The sequence below is a fragment of the Herpailurus yagouaroundi genome, unplaced genomic scaffold, assembly GCF_014898765.1.
Source record: "Herpailurus yagouaroundi ecotype Mexico unplaced genomic scaffold, PumYag 198, whole genome shotgun sequence".
NCBI lineage: Eukaryota > Metazoa > Chordata > Mammalia > Carnivora > Felidae > Herpailurus > Herpailurus yagouaroundi.
In genome coordinates, this window is record NW_024412429.1 from 23,617,959 (window position 1) to 23,627,549 (window position 9,591).

Sequence of the window (9,591 nt, forward strand, 5' to 3'; positions counted from 1 at the left end):
TCTTTCTTTCTTTCTTTCTTTCTTTCTTTCTTTCTTTCTTTCTTTCTTTCTTTCTTTCTTTCTTTCAACTCACCATCCTGAGATCAAGAGTCCCGTGCTCTACCACCTGAGCCAGCCAGGCAGATTTGGTCTTAGACAAAATTTTAAAATAAGGAAAAGTGTGTCTTTGACAGTAGCATCCTACCACTTAGCACTCCCTCCAACCCAGTGGGCCCGAAAACACCAAATTATCAAAATTTTGTCCTATGTCTCTGATTACTATATTCCATTCCAGTCTAAAGTACTCCCTCAAACTTTTCTAGTGTCTGAGTTATCTCATTTTCTTTTCCAATCAGAAGTCCCATCCTATAGTTAAGTACCTACTCTGGTTTTGGAAATGGTCTTCAAACTGTGTAGAAAGAAAGGGGAGTCCATGGAGTATACATACAATCTGATATTGGAATAAGACACACATAAATAACTCATTATGCTTGAAGACAGAATATGCTGAAAAGAGGCATAAACTAAATAAAACAAAAGTTCAGAGAAATATTATTAACAACTGTAGGAACCAGGAAGGGTTTTATGGAAGACATGGGCCTTGAGGAACAGTTAGCATCTTTAAGATCAGAGATGGGGTTGGGGGATGGCGTTGTAGGGGGAGAGAATGTTACGAGCGAAAGTTTGATCACCCCACATGGCTTCTCAGGAATTGACTATTGCTAAACTTTTGACAGCGCTATTCACATAGACTGTTATATAAATGGTGCTCCCTTTAGTTGTGCAGCATGGTAGCCATGAATGAAAGCCAGGAGCCAAGAAATGTACAGGGATGTGATCAGAGAATCATAACTGGTATAGCTTGGACCATATTTTGCTGATCTTGAATATAAGAGTAAAGTTGCTTTACCACTTTCATTGGATCATTGAACTAAAGTCCTTTAAACTCTTTCAAACTCTGAGACTTCATGATTTCTCTAATTCACTTGGTAAAAAGGAGCTCAGCAAGATTTTTGAGCAATCAAGTGGCTCGAAATTTCAGAAGATGATTATACTTGTAAGGTGAAATGGGTTGAGAAGCCACTAGACTTCATATGTGTGTAAAGTAGTTCTGCTTCTTTAAGTCCATCCAAATGAAGTTGGAGTGATACATCTAACTGATGCCCTGAGGGGTCACAAGATTAGCCCCAAACCAGGCCCAGCCCACTGGCCTTGTTGATGCCATCTTTAAAGTAAACTTCTAGATCACCCACAGACTTCATTTCTCTGATCTCTCATTTGGTATCCTTATTAATAAGCTTTGCTCCACTTTTAGCACTCACTTTCTTTCACGAGTTAGTTATGTCTTGTCTTGTCTGTCTGTAGATTGCGTACTCTCTGCCAGTACTTTTGGGAATAGATCTTTTCGGGTTGGTCTGGGCTTGGGCTGTGTCCTGTGAACTGCCAAGTGGGAAGCCTGTTGATCACAGCTGTTTCTGGGCTTCGGTTCCCGGCTTTAGCTCCAGCTTCGTGAATCAGGAGCCCAAGAAAGAGGCACGTTATTGGGCTATTGGAATTGGATAAGGGCAGAGTAATCAGACTGGAGTCTGATTCACAGGAATGAAAAGTGGAAATTCGTTCATTCATTCATCAAATGGTTATTGAGTATTATCAAGGGTAAGCACCAGCTTTGGGTGGTTTCCCTAGCTGGTCCTGCTCTCATTGCCTCGACCCTTTCTCCCTTCAGATTCTCTGAAAGATTTTTTTTTTTTTCACAACAGCTGAGTCTCTCTGGGAGTAGCAGTAGGACCTCTGGTAGTGTTAGAAGGAGACAACCCGGGGACTGCGGCAGCTGGTTTTATTTTTGGTTTTCGTCAGTCAGGTGTTTGTAAGTTGAGAACTGCCTGTATTCAAACAACGTGATTCGGTAGTGTCATGAACTCCTGTAGGAATAATGGATGTGGTGCAGTTAAAAGGATAACAATGAAAAATCCCTAATACCACATATTAGATAGTAAACTTTTAAAGGCCTGGGCATGGATTAATGGCTCAGAGGATATGGATGTGCTATGGATGGTTCACAGTCTCATTTCATGTGAAATTTGAGTCTTGCTTTGTGTACAGAGATCCGGCCTTTGGTGGACTTGCCTGTGGAATAGCCATTGTTTCATGGTAGGTACAGACTGATAAATTTGGGAGATTTTATTTTGGAGCCGATTAGAATACTGTAATTGGTTTGTTTGCGTCAAGTTTTGAATGTATCCCACAACCAGTATTGTATCACAAAAAAAAAAAAAAAAAAGGAAAGAAAGGACATAACTATCCAATCACCTTTTATGATGTATCAACTTGATTTTTAACTTTTCCTTGTCCACTCTTCTGATCTTTACTCGTAGTCACACATTTGGAGTGGTTATAATCACGATATTGAGATAGCCCTTATTTTCAACGTTACGTTTTCATAAACACTTTCTCTTTTTCTAATTTCTGTATTCTAATTTTAATCGTCATAGTCTTCTGAAAATTCCCGTCTGAATATTCAGTTTTTCTCCTGCAGGATTGTTTGTCGAAGGGTACGAATATTTTTATGATACATGGTCCCTATTTTCAGATGACTTTCCATTTTCATCACAGTCGTGCCAAAGAGACAATCTTCACTACATTGTTGTTTCGGTTTGCATTTCTCTAGTAGTTTCTGAGGTTTCTTTCTTAATTACATTTCTTTTTCTGAATTGGCTTAACATATTTTTTTCTAACTTATTTCTTAGTTATTTTTGCAAACTAAGTTTCTGTGAACCCTTTTTGTATTATAAATACTAATTCTTGTTAGTTTTACTTGGTTCTAACATTTCTCAATGTAATTTAATTTTTGTTTTTTTATTTTATAAGTTTAACAATTTTAGCTTAGTCTCACTTGGTTTATCCATTTCTGATTAGTTTTGACGGATGCTTTCACAGTTATTTAAAAGTTACAGTCATATAGGTCGTGTGGTTCTCTGCCTGTCATTATTCCTGTTGCCTCTTGGTCTACTCTCAAGTGGATTGGATTCTTACACATGTGTATATTCGAGAATCATGGCATAATCAAGCTAAAGGGGAATTATCAGTTTCTGTTAATATTTGGAGGATCTAATAAGTAATATTTATGGATAAATGTAGAATTACAATGGAGAGTTTAAAATGTAGATGAAAACTACACTTGAGGCTTTCTGAATGCAGTGAGTCTGGCTGGTAAATTAAGACTTGTTGAAACTTCAAGTGTTAATAGCAAAAAATAGTTATATCTTATATTTATAGAATACTTTAAAAACATTCTGTATTTGGAAATCAATTTTTCCATGTGTTTTTGGCATCTATGACCAGTGTCTTCATTCAAAAAAATTTTAATGTTTATTTGCTTAGTTATTTATTTTGAGAGAGAGAGAGAGAGAGAGAGCGCGTTTGTGGAAGGGGGTGGGCAGAGAGAGAGGGAGACAGAGAATCCCAAGCAGACTCCTCACTGTCAGTGCAGTGCCTGACGCAGGGCTCAATCTCATAAACCGTGAGATCATGACCTGAGCCGAGATCAAGAGTTGGATGCTCAACTGACTGAGCCATCCAGGTGCCCCTTCATTTTAATATTTAAATATAAGTTCAGAAATACAGCTTCAGATCATCGCTCATTTGCAGAAATAATTTTAGCAGCCTGTTATTGATTATCTAAATTATGCCCTATTACTGATTTTCTTCTTCTGAGGCTCAGATTCTGTTTTGGGATATACTTTCAGAATTTATACAGTATTTCAGCATTTCCTTTTTGTTGGTTTAATTGATCTTATAATCCTTTGAAAATAACCTGACTTATCTGAGAAATATTTAGTTTGTTGGTAGATAGTTGAACAGTGTATTTCTCAACTGTGATTCAGAGACAGGAGTTCAATATGTCTTTGGCTGTTTCATACAGGGAGAAGTTTAAAAGCTCATGGAAGATTGTTTCCTTTAAGTAATTTTAGAAGATTGATTGTTTTGGGGCGCCTGGGTGGCGCAGTCGGTTAAGCGTCCGACTTCAGCCAGGTCACGATCTCGCGGTCCGTGAGTTCAAGCCCCGCGTCAGGCTCTGGGCTGATGGCTCAGAGCCTGGAGCCTGTTTCCGATTCTGTGTCTCCCTCTCTCTCCGCCCCTCCCCCGTTCATGCTCTGTCTCTCTCTGTCCCCAAAATAAATAAACGTTGAAAAAAAATTAAAAAAAAAAAAGAAGATAGATTGTTTTTCAAAAATATTATAAAATAAATGTACAAAGTCATCAAAACAGTTATTAACACGATATAATTAAGTTGGTTTTCATAAATCATAGAGAAGGAGGGGCCATGCTGGTTGTGTGCTGATAACATATAAGCGTTCTATTACCCCAAATCAGTAGGTATGAAAACCATGGATTGCCAGTGTTTACTTAACTGAGAAATAATGATGTGGATTGTGAAATTGAACTGATACACAATTAGAAAGGCTAAGAATGAAGTTAAGATTGACAGATAGGAACAAATGAATAACAAACTATTCTTATGGAATATTATAGCTTTGGATGTTACATTTAAATATTTTTAGTATTGGGGCACCTCGGTGGCTCAGGTGGTTAAGCGTCCGACTTCAGCTCAGGTCATGATCTCACAGTTTGTGAGTTCAGCCCCTGCGACGGGCTCTGTGCTGACAGCTCAGAGCCTGGAGCCTGTTTCAGGTTCTGTGTCTCCCTCTCTGTCTGCCCCTCCCCTGCTCGCATTCTGTCTCTCTCTCTCTCTCAAAAATAAATAAACATTAAAATAATTTTAAAAAATAAATGTTTTTAATATTGGTAAAGATGTTCTTGTACGTGAGACTTTCTTTTTCTTTGGAGAGGTAAGAAAGAGCAATTTAGTCTTCTTTGATCACATGATAAGTTTCACTGAGTTGCCCAATTTTCATTCAGAAAGAGAAAAGAACTAATATCCAGAGTGAGGTTACTATTTAGACCCGAGTCCACTAATAGGAAATTTCTTAGTTCTGATAGTGTTTGGAATGAAATCTCTGGTTCTGCACCAACTGTATTTCCTCACAGGTTTGAGTTCGATGTCCTGTTGTTCATGCTGAACAACAGATTTACAGAAACATATCTAATATTTTATGGAAGGGAAGTAATGGTGATGCTGTGAACTTTACACCCAGCATGGCTTTCAAAATGTTAATTACTGAGTGTTCCAAGAAATGATTTTAAAGAAGAGTGCATAAAAGGGATTTCTAATCATATTTGGGAGTAATTTGCATAACAGACGGAAAACAAAAGCAGAAATGTCTTCAAATTCATCTATATAATTTCCTACTCCTTCATTTGGAGGGAGTTGTCAACTCTACTAATAGAAATTTAGGCAGGGAGAATTAAGCCTGAAAGTCTCAAACTACTAGATGTTCAAGTTTCATATTGATATAAGCTTTTATATTTATATTTACACTAAAGTGAGCGAGCTTGCTACATCGTGCTCAGTTCTTGCCTTCCTCCCCATTCCCCAATATCACGCGCCATTCATTTCATCTTTAATGTAGCTAAAGGATTGATCAGGGTTACGACACTTGCAGTGGAAGAGATCTTCAGAGGTTTGTTTAAAGTGGGAAATGGTACTGAGATGTGCTTTACTTTTGGCTTTTACTTTGTTTTGGTATAATAATCCACAAGAAGGCAAGGGAGAAGTGACATGGGAGAGAGAGGTATTGTAGATTCTAAGAAAACATTGTTGGTGGTAACACTTTCTTTAGAAACGGATCCTAAAGGAACCTCCATAGTGGTGGTTTCACCTTCTGTTTTGTTCCCTTACTTGATATCAGATATCAGAATCATGATGTGAATAAATGAGGGCCATTGGAGTATTGAGACTGCATAGGAGTCTCTGAGTCTTGATACTGTGTATAAGTCAAGTACTGTGTTTTATTTCACAATTTCTTGAATTTACTCTTGACAAGAAAACTCCTAAGCCTATAAATTATTATTGCCATTGTTAGGAAGTGGCGTAGGGAAGAGGTTCAACTCAACAAAGAGTCATTTAAATTATACATTCAATCAGCAGCAAAGGGAGATCTGTTGAAAGTGTTGTCTTCTCTGACCTGAAAAAATTATATTTTCCCATCATTGCTTGATTTGTCTTCCATGAATGATCACAGGGGGCTATAGTGCTTATGGTTCCGTGGCCCCAAATCTTAAGTTCTGTGCCTGGGTGCTTTATGGTACAGTAGTACTTCTATAAATTATTTACAACGAAGGAGAAAACACTGGCTCTATCTGTTTACTGCTCCCAGTTTTACAACAAGGGAATCCTGTTCATGTTCCAAAGTAGCTTCAGTAGTTCAGTAGTTGAAATATTCTGCCCCCCTGCCCCCTCCCAACATCCTGTTTCATCACAAATATTTATCATTTTATTCATCGGTTCTCCACCCGCCTTGTGGGCTGTTGTGGTTCCTGTCACTCAGCCAAGAGGCTGGGGAATGCCTATCCAGGAGCAGCATGGGGCGTCTGGCTAGGGTGCTCACGAGGTCCTGTAACAGGCTAACATTGAACTGTTGTCATCGTTGTGCCGTTGAAATAGATACAGAGTGAGCCTATTTAAATAATTACCAGAATCATCAGTAACAGGCACATTGTTGCTAGTCAGGGTGAAAATATGCATACTATTTGTGGTAAGAAAAAAACTAAAGTCTACAGCATTTGGAGATGTCATTCTGATGTGTGTTGGAAGCATCAAAATTTAAAAAAAAATAAAAAATTACTCTGTAAGCAAAATTATTACCTAAAAAGGCTGTTCTGCCTGAGTGTTTGATTAACAGTTTTGAAGAATCATGTGGTTTTCCCCAAAGTTAATTTAGTATTAATTGGCTACTCGCTTTGAGAATATTTAATATAACACAAAATATAATATGATATGTAATAACATAGCATATCATGACATACTCCCCCCTTTCTGGGAGGGATGGACCCTTTTGAAAGGTGTAGGCCAGGAATTTTGTAGACAGATGTATGGGTTCTGAGGAAAACTGCAGAGGTGAGGTGCCCCTCCCACTGCATTATATTTTCAAGTATGTCCTGTCCACGTAACTGATCACTGGTGGTGTTAAGCTTGATCCCTTGGTTAAGGGAGAGTCTGCCAGGTTATTCCACTGTGAAGTTATCACTTTTCTCTTCCCATGTTCTGTTCTTTGGAAGTCGGCCCACACTTGTATGTATGTATGGATGGATGGATGTATGCATGGATATTTATTTTATTCTTTGCGTTACTGTCCAGTGCCGTCACTTTTTATTTTGTTGCTCATAAAAACATAAAAATTTTCAAGTTTCTGCATTTTATTTTGCTTAGCCTGGGGATAGCATGCTTTACCCACCTCTTTGGCCTCTCCTGTCCTCCGCGTGTTTACACTCTCATCCTTCAAGCCACAGGATTCAGTTTTGCTGCTCTGGTTAGCACTTAAGGTCATTTTTATAGTCGAATTTTAACGCATGCGCCGGAGGAGGGGAAGCTGTCATATAAAACTTCTTGTCGGCAGATTGGCGAATTTACCTGAGAAATTGAGACTCAAGGTCATGAGAATGTGTGACTGGGAGCGGGAGCGGGTTTCCAGGCAGGAAGTCAAAGTCCTTTTCTTCAGCTCCTTTGCACTTGATTTTGTCTAAGTCAGGTCGTCATTCCCTTAGGAGAAGCAAAATCGCAAAAGGCGGGGTGGCAATAAATGTTGAGGTTGTGTTAGGAAATCACGTTGTGTTCCTTGTTTAGGTCCTTTTTAAGATTCTTTTATTTGATTTTTAAATGATGAGGTAATAGCTGAGCTTTGAAATGAAACCTAAGAGGTAGTTGCAGAAGTACTTCTATCTTTGCAAAAGTCTTATAGATATAATGTTGGTTGTTGAGGCCTACTTGAAAAAGTACTGATCGGAGTATAAACAATGTTAAGATTTATATCAGATTGATCATGTCAGAGAAGATAGCTACTGGTTGTTTGTTCCATGGAATATTTGCTAACTATAGCTCAGTGTATGTTTTGCATTTCTCAAAGACTCCCGTAAGATGTGATCAGGTCACAGCCTCTGTTAGATGGGAGGGGCCCCAGGAGAGGAAGCTCACAGATCAAGCATGCGCTCGAGTTTCTGCATACTGATTTTACAAAAACAAGAATCAGTTTGCCAGCAGCTTCCATTGTGGTCATCTTACAACGAGTGAGTTAAAAAAAAAAAAAGAGTTCGCATGAACACGAAGACCAGCAACTGAAAATCTGAAATCCAAGTGGAATTAATACTACGCAGTGATTCTTACCTCTGCTGTTGGAAGTACAAAAGCAGTGTGTAAACTACAGGGTTCTAAACTACAGGGGTTTCAGCTCCATGGCAACATGACGAACCTATTCTGTCAGAGGGTGTGTATACACCAGTGTATTCAAAGTGCAGAGTTGGGAGTGAGTTTGGGGGGCAGTGCGGGGACCAGCCCTCCAAGTCTTGCCCACGCATTTTTATGTGTGTGTTATAATAAGGCCTTTGTGCAAGGAGGCCAGATAGGAGTTCATGTCAGCTGCCCTCTGGTCTTTTTTGCATGATCTAGCTGCCATCACCCACCTCCCTTCTCTCCAGAAAGGAAGCTGGGGAAGGCAATTAAACAATGCTTCTGTGAGGAAAGTGCTCTTCCCCCTTTCTCTTTTTGGAATGTCAACATGGTTATTGCTTTTCTGTGTGCCTCTACGGGTGTTGGCTGCTTCTTTCCACAGTCTTCTTGTAGGGAGAGCCTGAAAATTGTAGCCTTCGTGTAGAGTGGGGGCTCAGGAAAGCTGTAATCAGTTGCCTCCTCTGTGGGAAAGAGTGCTTTCTGTCGGTCATCTGGTGTCCTGCCTTTCACTTAGGGACCTGGGGTGGTGTGGAGTGATTGGAGAATTAAGTATTCCTGCCCACAATTACGTGGCCTCTGGCTAAACTCGGAAACTTCCAAGTTTCTTCTCTCATCGGTACTTCATAGCTATGCTTCTCCCCATCACTCCCACAGTCCTTTGCTTGGCGTGTTCATGTTGAAGAGATAACCTCACCACTTGACTCTTCACTGTATATCCGTGTTCCTGTCCTGCATTTTTGAAAGATCAATCTGAAAATTTTTTTTTTTTTTTTTTTTTTTTTTTTGGCTGTGTTCCAATGTAGCTGATCCAAGGGATAAATCAAATGTTCTGCTCTATCCAGGTTAGGTCTGTGGATAATTTCTAAGAAATCTTTGAGCATTTTTGTATCACCTAAAACTTGAGGTTGACTATGGATGGTTATCTGCACTAGGTTCAGGGATTACAGATCCAAGAAATATCTTCTTCAATAGAGATCTTTACCCTTTTTCTTTTACTCCCACACATAATCCCTGCCCAGCATCATAGATGGCTCTGGTGGTGGTAGGAGGAAAATACTTGACGAGTGGCCTGAAAATCTTATGTCACTGGAGACACTTATACAACACCTAGATGTTGTTTTCAGCTTACACATTGGGCTACACTCATCATTTCTTTACACAAAGAGATGATCTACTTCCTCCATTGTTTCTGCTTGGAACAGTCTGTTCGGCTTGACTTTTGAAAATAAATGCTCTGCAACTAAGATGATATATACCCACTCTTTTGA